The sequence below is a fragment of the Enhydra lutris genome, unplaced genomic scaffold, assembly GCF_002288905.1.
Source record: "Enhydra lutris kenyoni isolate GAN:26980312 unplaced genomic scaffold, ASM228890v2 scaffoldscaffold6, whole genome shotgun sequence".
Classification (NCBI taxonomy): Eukaryota; Metazoa; Chordata; class Mammalia; order Carnivora; family Mustelidae; genus Enhydra; species Enhydra lutris.
Window position 1 is genome coordinate 35494797 of NW_019154090.1, and position 21364 is coordinate 35516160.

The following is a 21364-nucleotide window of genomic DNA, read 5'->3' on the forward strand; positions in this document are numbered from 1 at the left end:
TGGTCCAACACTGTCACTCAGCATGGCCTAACTCAGAGTCCATTCCCAAAGAAGTGATTCTCCAGGTTGCCAGAATCCCAAGATGTCCATACCCCACAATTAGAAAACATCCCTGTGGGATTCTCAGGTTTTCAGCATACAGACCAGGGATGCATACATGAGCTTCTTTTATTTCAAGTTAAGAATGCATTTTAGTGTTTTTTTTTAAATTGAATAATAATAAACATTTCTTGAAAACCCAACTTCTAGAAAAATACCATAAAATACAGTAGTTGCCAGCCACATGTGGCTATTAAGATTTAAATTTAAATTAATTAAAATTAAACAAAATTTAAGATGCAGTTTGTCAGTCATACTAACCACATTTCAAGTGCCAAATACCCAGATGTGGCTGGTGGTTACCCCACTGGACAATGTAGCTGTAGAATATTTTCTGGTGAGGCTAGTGTGCCAAGTGCTGCCATGGCGGGGACCCTGGGAAGCCCTGGTACTCTCCTGGGAACACTTTTAGCCACTCCAAGCTCCGTTTCCAGAGGGGTCTAACTCTGAAACCAGCATCTCTTCTCCCCCACTGCCTCCAACTCCGAATGAGCTGTTTTTCGCATCTTCTGCATATGGATCTCCACACCTGGGTCCTGGGAAGGGAGACTGACTGCTTTAGAGCTCCACCTGAGAGTGGCCCAGGAGAATAGTTGGTTGACAGTGCCCAGGCTGTGTATTTTGGTCCATTGAGCATGCCCAGTTTAAAAAAAAAAAAAAAGTATGAGAGAGACGGGACCACAGTCTCTCCCAAAGCTGGTGGTGGAGCCCTGTGGCTGTGGAGACAGGTGACCCACAGGTGTTCCTGGACAAGCTGAGTTACCTTTCCTGAGAGACCAACCCTTTGAGAATGACAAGAGGAAATATTATGTTTTCCTACCTATTCTTTTTTATCATATAAAAATATTTGAATATGCTAATAGGGATACAGTGTAAATTATTATTTATAATATCCATTTGTATAATTTATGGCCTCAAAAAGAAAAACTAACTTCTTGAAGATTAATACAGTGTAGAACCCGTTTTCAATACCCATCCCGTCTAGAAGAAAGGCTTTCATGGTCAAATACATTTTGGAAATGCTGTACTCTATTCCCCTGTTAGAAAGTTTCATTGTATATTGTTATAAAAGGACCTAGTGGGGGAGGAGCAAGATGGCAGAGGAGTAGGAAACCTAAATATGGTTGGGTCCCAGGAGTTCAGCTAGATAGTTATCAAACCATTATGAACACCTACAAACTCAAAGGAGATTGAAGAAAAGAAGAGCAGCAATTCTACGAACAGAAAAGCCACCATTTTCTGGAAGGTATGACATGCAGAGAAGTGAATCTGAGGCAACATATGGGAAGAGAGACTGTGGGGGGAGGGGCTGGCTCCCCACAAGCGGGAGAGCAGCAGAGCACAAAATTGGAGCTTTTAGAAGTCTGCTCCACTAAGGAACATCGCTGCAGAGGCTAAGTGGGTGGTGGAGCCCTCACAGGGACAGTGTAGTCTCAGGTCCCTCAGGGTCACAGAAAGACCGAGAATTCCTGAGTGTGGCAGAGCTGCCAGGGATTGGAGGGAGGAAGCCCGTGGCAGAGACAGAGATGAGGAATGGGCTCTCAGCTTGGGGTTACCTTAAACTGTGATCCGAGGCACAGTCAAGCCACTGTTCTTTGAGGAGGGACCCAACAGGTGGCAGATCCAGGGAGACCCCCTCCTTCCTATTCTGGGAGGAGTGGCACAGGAGCAATGCATGAATCTGCTAGGTTTGGAGACTCCAAACAGGGCTGTGCACCAGCGATAGAAATGCTTGGTCACAGGCTGGGTGAGTATGGAGTGTGGCTGGAGGCCAGGGAGATGGGAGGGATTGACTGCTTTTCTCAGAGGGTGCACTGAGGAATGGGGCCCTGAGCTCTTGGCTACTCTGGGCAGAGATTGGGAGGCCGCCATTTTCATTCCCATCCTCCAAAGCTCTAAGGAAAGCATTCAGGGAACAAAAGCTTCTGAAAGTGAACCTGAGCACTTAGCCTGGCCCCTGGCAAGGGCGGTGCAATTTTGCCTCGGGCAAAGGCATTTGAGAACAACTTCAACAGGCCCCTTCCCCAGAAGATTAGCAAGAACATCCAGCCCAGACCAAGTTCACTGATCAATGAAAACTGTGGAACTCCAGAGTTAAGGGAATGCAACACACAGAATTCATGGCTTTACCCCCATGATTTTTTAGTCTTTCAAAGTTAAATTTTGTTAATTTTATTTTTTTCTTACTCTTTTAAAAAAATTTTTCTTCTTTCCTATTTTAACCTTTTTAAACTATTTTATCTTATCAATACCTTTTAAAAAAACCTTTTAAAATTTCATTATTATAGTCATATTCTATCCCTTCATTGTATTTAATCTTATTTTTTGTATACATATAGTTTTTTTCTTTTCTTCTCCCCCTGGTTTTGGGTCTCTTCTGATTTGGTTAGTGTATATTTTTCTGGGGTTGTTGCTACCCTTTTAGTGTTTTGTTCTCTCATTCATCTATTCTTATCTGGATAAAATGACAAGGCAGAGAAATTCACCTCAAAGAAAAAGAACAAGAAGTAGTACCAATGGCTAGGGACCTAATCAATACAGACTTTAGTAAGATGTCAGAACTAGAGTTCAGAATGATGATTATCAAGGTGCTAGCTGGGCTTGTAAAAAGCATGGAAGATACTAGAGAATCCCTTTCTGGAGAAATAAAAGAACAAAAATCTAATCAAGTTGAAATAAAAAAATCTATTAATGAGGTGCAATAAAAAATGGAGGCTCTTACTCCTAGGATAAATGAGACAGAAGAGAGAATTAGTGATATAGAAGACCAAATGATAGAGAATAAAGAAGAGAGAAAAACAACTACTGGACCAGAAGGGGAGAATTCGAGAGATAAGTGATACCATAAGATGAAACAATATTAGAATAATTAGGAGTGCCTGGGTGGTTCAGTGGGTTAAGCCTCTGCCTTCAGCTCAGGACATGGTCTCAGGGTCCTGGGATCAAGCCCCGTATGAGGCTCTCTGCTCAGCAGGGAGCCCGCTTCCCCCTCTCTCTGACTGCCTCTCTGCCTACTTGTGATCTCTCTCTCTGTCAAATAAATAAATAAAATCTTTTTTAAAAAAGGAATAATTAGGATCCCAGAAGAAGAAGAAAGAGGGGGGGAAGAAGGTATATTGGAGCAAATTGTAGCAGAGAACTTCCCTAATTTGGTGACAGGAATGAGCATCAAAATCCAGGAGGCACAGAGAACCCCCCTCAAAATCAATAAAAATAGGTTAACACCCCATGATCTAATAATAAAACTTACAAGTCTCAGTGACAAAAAGAAAATCCTGAAAGCAGTTCAGGACAAGAGGTCTGTAATATACATTGGTAGAAATATTAGATTGGCAGCAAACCTATCCACAGAGACTGGGCAGGCCAGAAAGGACTGGCATGATATATTCAGAGCACTAAATGAGGAAAAATATGCAGCCAAGAATACTATATCCAGCTCAGCTGTCACTGAGAATAGAAGGAGAGATTAAGAAGCTTCCAGTACAAACAAAAACTAAAATAATTTGCAAACACCAAACCAGCCCTACAGGAAATATTGAAAGGGATCCTCTAAGCAGAGAGAGAGCCTAAAAGTAACAGACCAGAAAGGAACAGAGACAATATACAGTAACAGTCACCTTACAGGCAATACAATGGCACTAAATTGTTATCTTTCAATATTTACCCTGAATGTAAATGGGCTAACTGTTCCAATAGCATGGAGGACAAGGGGAGATGGAGAGGAGAAGGGAGTTGAGGGAAATTGGAAGGGGAGGTGAACCATGAGAGACTATGGACTCTGAAAAACAATCTGAGGGTTTTGAAGGGGCGGGGGGTGAGAGGTTGGGGGATCCAGGTGGTGGGTATTGGAGAGGGCACGGATTGCATGGACCACTGGGTGTGGTGCAAAAATAATGAATACTGTTACACTGAAAAATAAAAAAAATTAAAAAAAAGGACACAGGATATCAGAATGGATAAAAACCAAGACCCATTGAAATGCTGTCTGCAAGAAATTCATTTCAGAACCAAAGACACCTCCGGATTTAAAGTGAGGGTGTGGAAAACAACTTATCATGCTAATGGACATCAAAAGAAAGCTGGGGTGGCAAGCCTTATATCAATCAAACTTGATTTTAAGCCAAAGACTATAATAAGAGATGAGGAAGGACACTATATCATACTTAAAGGGTCTGACAAAAAGATCTAACAATTTTAAATATCAATGCCCCTAACATGGGAGAAGCCAATTATATAAGTCAATTAATAACAAAATCAAAGAAACACATTGACAATAATACAATAATAGTAGGGGACTTTAACACCCCCTCACTGAAATGGACAGATCATCTAAGCAAAAGATCAACAAGGAAATAAAGGCTTTAAATTTACACACTGGACCAGATGGACATCACAGATAAATTCAGAAAATTCCATCCCGAAGCAACAGAATACACATTCTTCTCTAGTACACGTGGAACATTCCCCAGAATATGTGACATCCTGGGTCACAAATCAGGTCACAACTGGTACCAAAAGATTGGGATCATTCCCTGCATATTTTCAGACCACAATGCTTTGAAACTAGAACTCAACCACAAGAGGAAAGTTGGAAAGAACTCAAATACATGGAGGCTAAAAAGCGTCCCACTAAAGAATGAATGGGTCAACCAGGAATTTGAAGAAGACTTTAAAAAATTCATGGAAACAAATGAAAATTAAAACACAACTGTTCAAAATCTGTGGGACAAAGCAAAGGCAGTCCTGAGAGGAAAGTATATAGCAATACAAACTTTTCTCAAGAAACAAGAACAGTTACAAGTACACAACCTCATCCTACACCTAAAGGAGCTCGAGAAAGAACAGCAAAGAAAGCCTAAACCCATCGGGAGAAGAGAAATAATAAAAATAAGAGCAGAAATCAATGAAATAGAAGCCAAAAGAACAGTAGAACAAATCAATGAAACAAGGAGCTTGTTCTTTGAAAGAATTAAAAGATTGATAAACCCCTGGCCAGGCTTATCAAAAAGAAAAGAAAAAGGACCCAAATAAATAAAATCATGAATGAAAGAGGAGAGATCACAACCAACACCAAAGAGATACAAACAATTTTAAGAACATATTATGAGCAATTATACACCAGCAAACTTGACAATCTGGAAGAAATCATTCCCATTTACAATTGCAGCCAAAACCCTAAGATACTTCAGAATAAATCTAAGCAGAGGCAAAGAATCTGTACTCAGAAAACTAAAAGTATTCATGAAAGAAATTGAGGAAGACACAAAGAAATGGAAAAATGTTTCATGCTCATGGATTGGAAGAACAAATGTTGTGACTATGTCTATGCTACCTAGAGCAATCTACACATTTAACGCAAACCCTATCAAAATACCATCAACTTTTTTCAAAGAAATGGAACAAATAATCCTAAAATTTATATGGAACCGGAAAAGACCCTGAAGAGGCAGAGGAATGTTGGAAAAGAAAACCGAAGTTGGTGGCATCACAATTCCAGACTTCAAGCTCTATTACAAAGATGTAATCAACAAGACGGCATGGTACTGGCACAAAAACAGACACATAGGTCAATGGAACAGAATAGAGAGACCAAAAATGGACCCTCAACTCTGGTCAACTAGTCTTTAACAAAGCAGGAAAGAATGTACAATGGAAAAAAGACAGTCTCTTCAACAAATGGTGTTGGGAAAATTGGACAGCTACATGCAGAAGAATGAAACTGGACCATTTCCTTACACTGCACACAAAAATAGACTCCAAATGGATGAAAAACCTCAATGTGAGAAAGGAATTCATCAAAATCCTAGAGGAGAACACAGGCAGCAACCTCTTTGACCTCAGCCACAGAAACTTCTTCCTAGAAACATTGACAAAGACAAGGGAAGCAAGGGCAAAATGAACTATTGGGACTTCATCAAGATCAAAAGCTTTTGCACAGCAAAGGAAACAGTCAACAGACAACTGACAACCAAAAGACAACTGATAGAATGGGAAAATATATTTGCAAATGACATATCAGATAAAGGACTAGTATCCAAAATCTATAAAGAACTTATCAACCTCAACACCCAAAGAACAAATAATCCAATCAAGAAAGGGGCAGAAGACGTGAACAGACATTTCTGCAAAGAAGACATCCAAATGGCCAACCGACAGGTGAAAAGGTTTTCATTCAACATCATCTGGCATCAGGAAAATACATATCAAAACCATAATGAGATACCACCTCACACCAGTCAGAATGGCTAAAATTAACAAGTCAGGAAATGACAGGTGTTGGTGGGGATGCAGAGAAAGGAGAACCCTCTTCCACTGTTGGTGGGGATGCACACTGGTGCAGCCACTCTGGAAAACAGCATGGTGGTTCCTCAAAACGTTGGAAATAGAGCTACCCTATGGCCCAGAAATTGCACTACTGGATATGTACCCTAAAGATACAAATGTAGTTATCCGAAGGGGCACATGCACCCAATGTTTATAGCAGTGATGTCCAAACTATGGAAAGAACCTAGATGTCCATCAACAGATGAATGGATAAAGAAGACGTGAGCCATATATACAATGGAATACTATGCAGCCATCAAAAAGGAATCTTGGCATTTGCAATGACATGGATGGAACTAGAGAGTATTATGCTATGTGAAATAAGCCAATCAGAGAAAGACAATTATCATATGATCTCTCTCAAATGAGGAATTTGAGAGGCAGGGTGGGGGAGTCATGGGGGAAAAGGGATGGAAAAAATGAAACAAGATGGGACCAGGGAGGGAGAGAAACTGTAAGAGACTCTTAATCTCAGGAAACAAACAGGGTTGCTGGGGGGTCAGGATGGGGGAGGGATAGGGTGGCTAGGTTATGGACATTGGGGAGGGTACGTGCTATGTTGAGTGCTGTGAGTTGTGTAAGACTGATGATTCATAGACTTGTACCCCTGAAGCAAATAATACATTGTATGTTAATTTAAAAAAATAATAAAAGAAAAAAAAGAATATTTTCTGGCATTACAGAAAGTTCTACTGGATATAAATGTTCTAGAAACTGCCTCCATATAGTGTGTCCAGCTTTCTAGATCAAGTTATCTTAACTCTATTTGGTAGAAAATATGATAAACTTTTTTAAGATATCAAAAGAGGACCTATATTTTGCTATAATTTAGACATATACATGCAGTTTCTTAAACTAAAGTTTACATATTTGAAGGGTCTGTCCAACTTGGAAAGTTAAATTTTGCATTTCTAATATGAGTGAAGTTTTTTCACTGCCTGGAGCTCAGGCATCATTATAGATTAAAGGTTAAATAAAATCACAAATTTAATATCTCCTGAATCTTACAGAGAGAGAGAACAAGCAATATGAGACCCTTTTTAGATAACAATAGAAGTAAGAATGAACTGAAAAGAACCTTGCCTATTTTTAAGGGTAAAATCTCCAAGTACATATCATTTTAAAAATAAAATTCTATATTATAATATTCAAAGCACTGAAATATTTATAATCCTTATACATGTTAACCTGTAAGCTATTTTTTTTCCCAAGAGAAGTTCGTCTACCCAAGAGGAAAGTGAATTGACCAGGAACATATTCTACTATTGGTCCAGGAGGGGCAAGAATCTTTCTTAATCATCAGAGAGGCCATCTGGACTAGTTATTAGGACTCTTCATAAAAATTTCAGTTCTACTTCTCTAGGAATATGGGAGATTTCACTTCACCACCCCCTAAAGTAAGAGAGGCTAGATGACTTGGTTTGCATGATTAAATATGAACAGGAGTGATGTATGTCTCTTTCAGTGTTAGCATTTAAGTTACTCTGCTTGGCTAATTCCTCCTTTCTCCCCATTTTGACAATCATGGGAGCCCACACTGGAGTTTCCATCAGTGGAAATCCATTAGTGATTATGATGAAGAAAGGCCTTGCTAATTTGTATTGGACAAGAGGCAAGTAAAAGGATAAACATTTATTATGTTAAGCCATTATGAACATGAGGGTATTTATGACTGCAATATAAGCTAGCCTCTTGTGATCAATACATCACCTAAATGCAGGTCATATGGTTCAAAATGGAAACGAGTTCTGAGCCTTTTGTTTCTGTGAATAAAAATAGAAAAGCTATATGTGTGCAGATCAAGAGTTAGAAGCAAGGGATCAAATTTGACAAAGTCAATCCTAGCCCTGATTTCTTATAGGTCTTAAACATAGGGAGAAAGAATAACTTGTTTGTGCGAGTGTAAATGGTATATAGACATTTATTTAAGTTCTGCTCTGAGGTGGGAACTCTTTTCCTGTCTGGTTGAAGAAAAAAATGCTATATAGTCTGTGTATTTCTAAGATGTTTTTCCTACAAAGGCTTAAAATTTCATTCCCCTCTTTCTAGATATGCTGCTAAGATGATTTTTTCCCTTTAAGAAAAAATAAATCATTGAGATTAACATCCAGCTTGTTGAGTCACTTATCTTCCACTTGAATTTTAACTAGACATCTGAAGGCAGCAAGGAGAAAGATGGAGAGACACAACGATAGACAGAGATGAAGACACAGAGACAGAGAGATTTAGGGAGAGAAGGAGAAAGGTTGATCCTAAAAACAAAGAAGAAAAATCTATTAAGTCATATGGGAAAAGCAAAAATGAAATTTGAAAGATTTAGCTATGACATCAGTTTTCTTACTGTGTAGTAGGAGCCATTTATACAATATTTTAATAAAAGGTGTAATGTGATTAAGTTTTGAATCAGGTTTTCACAATGGAAAGAGAAAGTTCGTTAGAATGGAAAAGACTTGGTAGGGAGAGGGTAGTGGGCTTATGGACATTGGGGAGGGTAGGTGCTATGGTGAGTGCTGTGAGGTGTGTAAACCTGGCAATTCACAGACCTGTACCCCTGGGGCTAATAATACATTATATGTTAATAAAAAAATAAAAAAAATAAAAATAAAGAATGGAAAAGACTTAAGGGTTTTTAGCCAAGCACCTCCACTACTGGCTTTCTGACTGACAAAAGTCAGCTCAGTTTTCTGAGTCATGAGATTTCCTCATCTATAAGAATGGAATGAAACTTAGCACATAAGTTGTTAGGAAAGATAGAATGCTATAAAATCATATAAGGACTTTGGAAAGTGCCTGATGCCAAGCAGAGATCACTGTTTCTTTCTCTCTTCTGTCTCTCACATTATTTCTTCTTTATTCTACAAGGACGTTTCTTTCACCATAAGGCTTTCTAAAGACCAGCTTTAAAAGGCAAAACATAGTTCTAACTCTGCCACTTATTGGAATACTGTGTTAAGTTTTTCACCTTCCTTATTTAAAATTCACATAATTCTAGGTAAGTATATTCCCATTTTACACAGGAAGAGACTAAGAGTTAAAAATTTGCCCAAGTTCACACAGGTTTTTAATAATCTAATGCCATAATAATGCAGTCTTGTAAACCTCAGCGGCCCATAAACAGCCATTTGGTATGGCTTGTCAACCTGTGGGTCAATTGGGCAGTTCTGCTCATTTGCATTGGCCTTAGCAGGGCCACTCATGCAATTGCAGTCATCTGGGGTTTGGCAAATCTCTCCGGTCTAGGGCCAAAGAATGGTAAGTGAGCAGCAGGAAGTAGAGTAATCTCTGGCTTCTTTATTGAATGAAATGCTGACCATGAGCCAGCAAAGTAACCTTCTCTGAACCCTAAGCCAGAAACTTTCTTTGGTTCAATGCCTTAAATCTGTATAGGCCTGCAGCAGGGAAATGAGAAAGCCCATGATTCAGACAGAAAGGCTGCCTACCTCCCCATGTTGTCCCTGAAAGAGATGGCTGACAGCAGGACAGAGCCTACTAAGAAGTTTTGAGCCCCTACTGTTTCAAGGGAAGAGCAATCAGCTTGGGAATACACCATAGCTAGAAAAGATTGAAGTTGATACCTCAGCACAGTGCCACACCAAAATGTGGTGCATGAACGGGCAACATCAATATCACTTGGGAGTTTGTTAGAAATGTGGATTCTTGGACTCTACCCTAGAACTTCTGAATCACAATCTAAGAAGCACTTCATTTTTTAAAAAGATTTTATTTATTTATTTATTTATTTATTTATTTATTTATTTTAGAGGGAGTGAGAGAGTGTGTGTATATGAGGGGGGAGAGTGGCAGAGAGACAGAGGGAGACAGAATCTCAAGCAAACTCTGCACTGAGCACAGAGCCCAACTCAGGGCTCGATCTTACAATGCTGAGATCATGACCTGAGTCAAAATCAAAAGTCCCATGCTTTACCAAGTAAGCCACCCAGGTATATTTGTTGGAACTATTGGAAAAGTGTCATGCTCTTTTCTGCTGTTGAAATCAACCTGTGAAGTCTGTCTGAGAATGAAGTCAACACATAGATGATAAGAGGTAAATTTTTGATGACATTATTTGAGCACCTGGATCCAGCTTTGCTTGAAGACAGACCTGACCCTAGACTTTTTAATTATGTGTCAATATGTTCCACTTTTTGCCTAAGTTGTTGTAATTTGGGTTTCTATAACTTGAAAGTAACATAAACCTCATATTCAGAGTCACCCTATCTTCCAAGATTGCTGACCCCAAACAAGTCCTCAACTTTCAGCTTCCATGGTTTCTTCTGTTCTTCATCACCTGTGACATGATCATTTCCCAACTTCCAAATTCCATAATGTTTGTAATTGTACTTGTTGCCATGGTCACAAGCCTAATGGAGTTTCCAAAGATAATACTGGTCATGTCCCTAGAGATTTGGGAAGACATAATTTTTTTCCAAGTGTAACATAGACCTGAAAGTGCTGAGTTCTATCTAGAATTTCACTATTCAAAGTATGGACCAAGATTCTCAGTATCACTTAGGAGCTTGTTAAAAATGCAGGATTTCAGGCTTTGCATCTTAACAAATCCCTAGGGCGCCTGGGTGGCATAGTTAGTTGAGCCTCTGCCTTCAGCTCAGGTCATGATCCCAGGGTCCTGGGATCAAGTCCTGCATCGGGCCCCCTGTTCAGCAGGGAGTCTGCTTCTCCCTCTGGCCCTATGCCTCCCACCCCCAACTTGTCCATGCTTTCTCTCTCTCTCTTTGTCACTCAAAATAAATAAAATCTTTTTTAAAAAAATCCCTAGTAATTCATGTACATAAATGGTAACAGTTGCTGCTGGAAGTTAGAAGACTGGTCTTTAGCTCTTCCTCTGTCTCAGCTTTTTTCACCCGTGAAAAGAGCAGGCCAGACTATTTCAGAGATTTACTCCAGCCTGGACTTTCTAAGATACTCATGTTTTTCAGTCCTTGGCTCACAGACTGTGACAGCCTAGCATACAGATTAATAGAAAAAGCAGGGGGCAGAAAAATAAAAGAATGCCTCTATCAGTCAGAAAGCAGTTGGTTGGATCCTATGTATAGAATGATATCCACCTCCAACTGGAAACAATTTTTATTTTAAAAATGAAAAAACAAGCCCAGAGAGGTTAACAGGTTTTCAAAAAACCACACAGTAAGGCTATAGCAGAGCAGACATAAGAAGGCACAATAGAACTGAGAAGGTACAAAAGAACAGTGGGTAATGTTTGAACACTGTTGCTCTGGAGCTGGGCTGCACAGGCACTTATTACTGGGTGTCCTTGGGAAGATCCTTAACTGTTCTGTGTCTCAGTTTACTCATTTGTTCAGTGGGCATTATAATAGTACAAGCTTCATGATGTTGTAGGGGAATTAAATTCATAAAGTGTTTATGCCAGCAACACATAATATTTTATATATTTCTGTTAAATAAATAAAAATAAGTCTTGATCCCTGTCTGGAGTGATTTCCATGGTACACAGCAACTCTCCTACACCAGGAAATGTCACCTCTTTCCCCATAAGATTTCTTCTAAGACACAGCAGGCGATGTGTCTGAAATCCCACCTTAGTTCTTTTTAAAATTAATTTGATTTTTTTTAGCATGGTAAACATGAATTAACTTAATATGAATTTAATAGTAATTAGTTACCTGACAATCCATTCTTAGTTGAAGCTACCAAGGCAACAGGTTAACTCCACTGCCATGTTGAAAGGAGAAGGAGATTTTATTAAAGGACGGAGTGGGCAGAGCAAACGAAAAAGAAATAAGCAAGGTAACTCCTATTCATCAGCTTATCTATGACGTACCCACAGCAATAGTTTGAAATACTGGATACATTTGGAAAGTTTTAAAAACATTATGAATGCCGAGGGCTCACTTCAAACCAACGAAATCAGTTTCTAGAAATGATACCCAAGCATACATATTTTTTAAAAGCTTCCACTAGTGGGCTGAATGATGTCTCCTAGTGATACCAGTTTCTAATTTCTGGAATCTGTAAATATGATTTCACTTAGAAAAAGGATCTTGCAGATGTGATTAAGTTAAAGGCCTTGAGATGAGATTATCCTAGATTATCTAGGGTGAGGTTTAAATGAAACCAGGGTTCATATATCTTTATAAAAGGGAGGCAAAGAAAGATCTGTAATATGTGCTCAGAAGAGGTGATGCACACTTGAGAAGAATGTGTATTCTGCTATTGTTGGGTGGAACGTTATATGGAAGTCTGTCAGGGTCTAGTGTGTTTTAGTGTTGTTCAAGTCCTTGAACTTTATTATCTTCTGTGAAGCTCTCCTGTCTATATTTAAAGTGGGGGATTGAGGCCTACAATTATTGTTGAATTATCTATTTCTCCCTTCAATCTATTTGTGGTTCTGCTGTGTATATATTATTATGTCTTCTTGACCAACTGAAACTTTTTTTTTAAGGATTTTATTTATTTATTTGTTTGACAGGTAGAGATCATAAGTAGGCAGAGGTAGGTAGAGAGAGAGGGGGAAGCAGGCTCCCCACTGAGTAGAGAGCCCGATGTGGGGTTTGATCTCAGGACCCCGGGATCATGACCCGAGCCAAGAGCAGAGGTCTCAACCCACTGAGCCACCCAGGTGCCCCGGACACTTTTATTATTATAAAATGTCCTTCCTTGTCTCTAGTAAAAACTTTTGTCTGAAAATCTATTTTATCTGTTATTAGTATGATCAGTCCAGTTCTCTTATGTTTGTTTGCATTGCTTATTTTTTTCTGTCATTTTAATTTTCAACCTATTTGTATGTTTGACTATAAACTGTGTCTCTTGTAGGCAGCATATAGTTAGATATTTGACCAATTTGATCCCTGCCTTTTGATTGGAGGGTTTTATCCATTTACATTTAATACAACTGATAAGGTAGGATTTATGTCTGCCATTTTGATATGTGTTTTCTATATGTCTTATGTCTTTTTTCCTCTACTCCTCCAACTGCCTTCTTTTGTGTTAGATATTTTCTAATGTACCATTTTAATTTCATTGTCATTTCTTATACTATATTTTTCTAGTTGTTTTCTTAGTGGTTTCCCTGTGGCTGAGTATTTCATGTAAGGCAGTTATGCTAGCAACAAATTTTCTCAGTTGTTGTTGTTGTTATCTAAGAATGTCTTAATTGCTTTTTGAGAGACAGTTTTGCTAATATAGAATTCTTGGTTGAAAGTCTTTTCTTTCATCACTTTGAATATATCATATCATTGCCCCTACACTTCATGATGAAAAATCAGCTCTTAATCTTATCCAGGATCCTTGTATGTTATGAATCATTTCTGTCTTACTGTTTTTAAGATTTTTTTTGTCTGTGCCTTTTGATAGTTTGGCCATGCTATATATATGTGGGGATCTCCTTGAGTTTTCTTGGAGTTCATTAAGTTGCTTAAATATTTAAATTAATGTAATTTCCCAAATTTGGGAAGTTTTGACCATTATTCCTTCAAATATTCTTTCCACCCCTTTCTCTCCTTACTTTCTTTACTCCCTTTATGCATATTTGGTATGTTTGATGGTGTCCCACTTGTCTCTGAGGCTCTGTTAACTTTTCATGATTCTTTTTGTTTATCTATTTGAGAGAGGGAGAGACCACAAGTAGGGGTGTGGGGAGGGGCAGGGATAAGCAGACTCCCCACTGAGCAGGGAGTCTCACAAGGGGTTCCAACCCAGGACTCTGGAATCATGACCTGAGCCAAAGGCTGATGTTTAACCAACTGAGCCACCCAGGCACCCCTCTGTTAATTTTTAAAAGTCTTTTTCTTTCTGTTTCTCAGACTGAATAATTTTAATTGACCTTCCTTTAAATTTGCTAGTTCTTTCTTCAGCCAGCTCAAATCTACTCTTGTCTTTCTCTAGTGAATTTTTCATTTCAATTATCATACTTTTAAGCTCTGGAATTTCTATTTGGTTCTTTTTAAAAATAATATCTATCTCTTTCTTGATATTTTATATTTGATTGAGTCATTTTTCTAATACTTAGCTTTAGTTCCTTAGATATAATTTCTTTTAGTTCTTGACATATTGATAATCACTAATTTAAATTTTTTGTCCAGTTAGTCCAATGTCTAGGTGTCCTCATGGGAAGTTCTACTGATGGTTTTTCTTCTGCTTATGGGCCATATTTCTTTGCATATTTCAATATTTAGTTAAAAAATTATACATTTAAAATAGTATAATGTAGAAACTTGAGATCAGATTCTGCTGCCACCACTACCCACAGCATTTATTACAGCCACTGTTTGTTAATTTGGTGATTTTCCAAACTGCTTGTGTAAAGTGTGTATTCTTTGTTGTGTGTGGTCTGAAGTCTTTGCTCAGCTAACTTAGTGATCAGCTACGGAATGGTCAGATTTCCTCAACTGCTTAGAACCAAAACTTCTCACAATCTTTGCAGAGAACCTCTGTCTGTGTGCTAGAGTGGTGTTTCAACACTCCAGTGGGCAGCTTACAACACTGCCTTAGTCTCTACTTCCCACTTTTGCAGAATCTCAAGGTCATGTAGAGAATAGGGCCTTCTCAGATCTTTCTTGGGCATGTGTATATCCCTATCCATCTCTATGAATTTCTAGATTCCAAGGAATATACTGGAGTTTTTCAAAGCCCCTACGTACTTTTATTTCTCAGGATTTCCTTTCAAGTGTTTTTTCAGCACCTTGTTTGCCCCAATGATCATCATTGCCTCAGGCAGCTGCTATGTTAAACATTTGCTGCTGATTGTTTTTGACAAGTGCCATGGGGAAAACACTGTTCACACTGAGTTCTTACTCATATCAAAGACAAGCATTGAGAGTGGTAATTCCAGGGGAATTTTGCACAGGTAAAATAGTGACAATTCTCTTTTGATAGGGCTTCTGGGAAGCTCCAAACCAATTATACCCCCCTCCATTTTCTTCTAGGCCTCTAGGTTTTCAAGGCTACCACAGAACTGAAGAAAGAGAAGTGGGAATAGAGGAAGTTAAGTGGGACAAAATTTGCTGTTCTTATGTAAATCTAGCTATTTTTCTCAAATAAATGCTCTCAAGTTGTTGTAAACCTTTAGTTAATTTCCAGAGTTTTTTAAAAAAATTGGTTTTGACTGTTTTTGCCAGTGAGTTCATTGCTTTTATAGAGGAACAGATTTTGGAGATCTTACTCCACCATCACAAAAGTGGCTCTCCCATAAACACAATTACATTATTGAGATGTTGACTCAAACAGGTCTCTTGCCCAGATGTTAGCTCTTACATCTTGCTTTTCAATTTTAATCCAGACTCTTTCTCTAGCATTACCTAGAAAAACAAAAGGGTAAAAAATACATTTCAGTATTCTTTTTTGTTCTCCACTACAAAAGTGGATAGCATTTTAACAGACTGAGCAAAAAAGTTTTTAGAACTTCCAAGGTATTATAAGATAGTCACTGTAGGTAGAACATTGCAGCCAACCCAAACCAAGTGCCTCCTTAAAACCATTGTGAAAGGGGAACGTGGGTTGCTCATCTGGTTAAGCACCTTCCTTCGGCTTAGGTCATGGTCCAGTTATCAGGCCCCACATCTGTCTGGTTTCCTGCTCAGTGGGGAGCTTGTTTCTCCCTCCCGTCTTGCCCCTCCCCCAACTCATGTTCTCTCTCTCAAATAAATAAAATCTTTTAAAAAAGCATTTTGAAAGAATTTTATAATTTGCCATCTCTATTCTTTTTAAGAAGAGTAATAGTCACATTTTAAAAAATGAAAAATTTAAAAAAATAAATAAAATCACACATCTTAGTTTTTATTCTTCCCCAAAATAATCATCTTTAAATGTTTCAGTTTAAAATTTTCTTCGTGTTTATAACTTTAATTTTAAATTATGTACTTCTATTACTTGATTTATGAACTTTGAATAATATGTATTAATTCTCTTTTATTAAAGATAAGATCCAAAGATTAGATCTAATTGGCTCTTTCTCTCTTATTCAAACACTCAAACCTTGTTTCTTTTATTAAAGTTTGGTTTTCTGTTGATTAATTTTATAATTTTATATATAACTTTATATATAATCACATAATATATTAGACTTTATTTCTTTCTTCTATCAACTTTATAGTAATTCTCTTAACCCTTTACCACAGAAAATGAGTAAGTTGGAGCTTATATATTAAGTGACACCTCTTTACCTTGTCCCTTCCTCAGCTTTCCCCTTTAACTACTACATTCTGACAGTTCTACCAACATTTTTATAGGACAGGGCTCATAATATTTATATTCTGTTAGGAAAACATAGTGAAGTCTCTTGTGCTTGATCTACAGCTTGATTATAAACTTTAAAAATCAATAAATAGCATTCATGGCATCATGATTAAATGAATACTATTCACTGCAGAACCAAGTAGTGAGTCTTTAAATAGTTCTATGACACCAAATCCTCACACAAAGAAAATAATCAAACAAAAGAGATAGATGGAAGCTCCTTCCTTAAGCTCCATCAAAAATTGCTCAAAATTATGTCACATTTGGACAAAAAATATTTGGGATAGCTTGTTTTTCCCGGCATTTATGACACTTTTATTTATTTATTTTTTTAATCTTTTTTTTTTTAATTTATTTTCAACATAACAGTATTCATTATTTTTGTACCACACCCAGTGCTCCATGCAATCTGTGCCCTCTCTAATACCCACCACCTGGTTCCCCCAACCTCCCACCCCCCCACCCTTCAAACCCTTCAGATTGTTTTTCAGAGTCCATAGTCTCTCATTGTTCACCTCCCCTTCGAATTTCCCCCAACCCCTTCTCCTAACTCCCCATGTCCTCCATGACACTTTTATTTTTATTGCTGTTCAAAGAGATTGATGTCAGACTAATACACCTTTTAAATTACACTATTTGTTAAATGATCTAATTTTTAATGATTTATTTCTATACTTGCTTCCTAGCTTTGATCCTAGGAAAGAAATCCTACATTAGTTCTAACATTTACTAAATCCCTAGGCTTCCTGAGTTTTGTGGATTTTTATTTATTTATTTATTTATTTATTTATTTTTGTGGATTGTTGTTTTGCTGCGGTGCAATCCTCATAAAGTATTTTCATTTGTAGACAGAGTGCATTGGAAGTAAACTTCCTGATTCCATATATGTCTGGAAATGTCTTCATTTTGACCTTAATTCTTTATCAACATTTTGGCTTAATACAGATGTATAGATTGCAACTTATTATTGTTTCTAACACTTCAAGATTTATCCCATTGTCCCCTACCATTTACATTTGCTGATGAGAGGTTGGACGTCGATGTGAGTCATGATTCTTTGTAAGCAACCATCTTTATGTCCTCTATAGAAGTTCTTAAAATCTTCTCCAAGTAAGTGGGAAATTATGCAAAAGAAGAATCATATTCATTGTGTGGGATTAATTTATCAGTGAACAATGCTAACCTATTCATTTTAATAACTGAGTGATTATTTAATAAAAAGTCATGATATTGAGAGGATGGGGAGAAAGAAAAAAGCAATGTAAGAGAACTTGATTATCATTGGTCATAACAATAAGTAGAAGTAAAATGATAGTCTATTTTATGAATAAAGAATTAACAATGTCTGCATACTATTTAGAAACAAAAATACTTTACTCAAAGGAAAAGCTAATGCCATTGAAAATTGTTACAAATATGTAATGTCAAGGGGAGAGAAGTGCTATGAAAAAAATAATTCAAGGTAAGAGAAATAATGATAGTGAATTGGAGGTTAACAAGGTTAGCTAGTTTGCATTGTCAGAGAAAATTCCTTTGAAAAAGTAGCATTTGAGGAAATTAGATATGAGAAGATCCAGGGAAGAGTGTTTCAGGTAACAGTAATAGTAAATGCAAAGGTCCTGAGGTGGAACTGTGTTTGATTGTATGATGAGCAAGAAGGCTAATGTGACTGTAATAGAATAAGTAAAGGGAGAGTGTTGGGAAATGAATTTGGAGAGGTGGCCAGGAGCCTGATCTTATAGGTTAGGAGAAGGACTTCTAAATGTGATAGGAGCCACTTAATCTTTTTTAGAAAGATTTATTTTTTGAAAGTGCCATTGTGGTAGCTATGTGAAGAAATCAGGACAAGAAAGCAAATCAGAAGGCTACTGTAGTAGCCCAAATGAAAGATGATGGTGGCTTCAACTGTGGAAGTTGAGAAGTGGTTGGATTTAGAAAATGTTTTGAAAATAGAGCAACATTTCTCATAGGTGAGATGTGCATAGGAAACAGATCAGTGAAATAAGACAAGATTTTCATCCAGAAAAGGAGAATGAAATGAAGATGCTTCTGAGTGCTAATTTAGCAAACAGGACACCTGCTGAGATTGTTAATTAAGAATCTAAGAGATGAGGAAGAGTGGAGGAAATCAACTGATGAATATATATGTTCAGTTTGAGGATGCCATGATCCTGCAGATGAGAGTATTCAGTAAGAAGCTAGGAATATGACTCTGAAGCTCATGAGAGAAGATGGGACTGGTAATATAAAATTAACAGTCATACACATATAAACAATGGTTAAAATCAGGGGTATGAATCATATTCTTTTAAGACAAGATGTGAAGGAAGGAATAGGACATTGGGTTCTCTTGATGTGCCATGGAAAGTACAGAAGTCTGTACTTTCCAGGAGTCTGGAAAAAAAATCAATAAGAATTCTCATATATTCATTTAGAAATGAAATAATAATTGCTTTTATAAATATCTCAGAGAATTGTGAGAATAAAATGAGATCATGTGTGTGATAGTGCTTTATAATTTGTACCAGGGTATACAAATATGAGCTGTTGAGTTTTCTACTCTTTGGTTTAGAGTACAGAAGTTTTCATAGTGGAGAGTCAGGACACATTCCATGACAACTGGAGCTCCCAAAGGGCTTGTGTAGAGCTCAGGGAAATATACAGCTTAACCTGCTGGGCATCACAATTTTGCTACTTCAACTCATCTGCTATGGAAAATGAGGACAAGGGAGAGGACCAGAGGTGAAGCCACTTCATAAACACTTTCAGAAATGGAATGAATGTTAGAGAGTACCACGTGAAGGCAGAGGTTAAGAAACATGGGAAGTCCATTAGATATGACCAGGAGATCACTGATGCTACCTGCTGAGATATTAGAGTGAAAAAACGCTCTGGTGTGTGTTAACTGGCAGAATGTCACTGCCTTTCATGCCAAGACTGACAGAATAGTTCTAGATATCATTTGTCCCTTCCCAAACATATCCTGAATTATTCACCTCAACCCATCTCAACCTGATTTTTACTACCGAAGTTCCTGGCTCCTGGAATAAGTTCCTATTTAAGATCTTTTATCATTCCCTGAAAACCAGTGATCAAACCTGGCTGTTCTGTTCTGATCTCCCTTGCTGACTCTTTCAATTATATTTTGAATGCATCCTCTTGACCCAATTCTTATTTATACTCCTTATTTGGTATTGATCTCTGAATTTATTCCTTGATTGTACTTGGCACTCTTCCTTTGACTATATTGTCTCTGTTTACTCCAAGTAATCATCTTGCCAGCCTAGATCCCTTTCTTGGAATTCACCCCAACCAAGCCTTGTGGCCAGTGATCCATAGACTCATTCCATCTGCAAATGGACCCCTGAGGCTGCTAATGAAAAATGTCATACACAAGCCACAGTATGTTGAGGCAGAGAGGTTAGCAATAAAGGGAGAATGTAATAGTTAATTTTATGGGTCAGCTGAGCCACAAGGTGCCTAGATATTTGGTCAAACATTATTCTGGGTGTTTCTGTGAGAGTATCTTTGGATGAGATTAACATTTATATCAGTAGACTGACTAAAGCAGATTACCCTCCCTAATGTGGTGGGCCTCATCCAATCAGCTAAAAGCCTAAATTGAATAAAAAGTCTGAATTGCCCCTAAGTAACAGAGTTTCTTCTGCCTGAATGCCCTTAAACTGGTACATTGGCTTTTTCTTGCCTTCAGATTCAAACTGAAACAACAGCTCTTGCTGAGTCTCAAGCTTGCTGGGCTTTGGACAGGTACCACACCATTGGCTCTATTGGATCTCCAGTCTGTGACTCATCCTGCAAATCTTGAGGCTTATCAGCCTCTATAATCATATGAGCTTATAGTAAGTCTTTTTCTTCATATATACAGAGAGGGGCAAGGGAGAGAGAATACCTCTGTGTAAGCATGTGTGTATACATTCTATTGGTTCTGTTTCTCTTTCTCTGGAGAACCCTAATACAGAGGGAATGAATCTGATGGAGCTGAAAGAGTTTGTACTAAACATGATGATTATGAACTTGGGCCATGAGGTTCAAATTCAAGCTGTACCATTCATTAACTGTGCCCTTAGTCAGGTTATTCAACCTCTCTAATCCTTGATTCCTTCCTGTTTTACCTAAACCTGAGTATGTTCCAGTGCCAATCATGTGGATGGTTTTAGATGTTGAGTAAATGAATGAATGAATACAGATGAGGAAACCAAGGCCCAGAGGATTATACATATCTAATTAGCAGCTAATGAAAAGAAAACAAACCCTCCATATTAAAGCAGCTGAGGTATGTGTCATTACTTAGAGAAACTTAAAAGTCTCATCAAATTGATCAATTTATTTTATTTAACCAATGCTCCATGGTGTCTTATGTGATGAGTCTAAGTGCTTCACAATTTCCTTGTGAGTTGGCTATAATTATTGTCCCCATTTTACTTATGAGATAACTGAGGTACAGAGAGCTGACGGAACAATATTCTTAAAAGATTCACAGAAGGAATACTGTGATCCCTTTCAAAGAGCCTTTTTAAGGTTTCATCACTTTGACTATGTTCTGCTTTCTTCTGTCCCGAACTAACACAAGGTTCTTCCTTCCTACTTGACCACAGGCATGTGTTGGCATTGGAGAGGGTTCTAGGATGCCTTCATGTACAAAAGAGAGCCTATAATTTTGATGCATTAAGGGATAGGAGTGTGGAAGCACCTAGCCTCTGGCTAATGA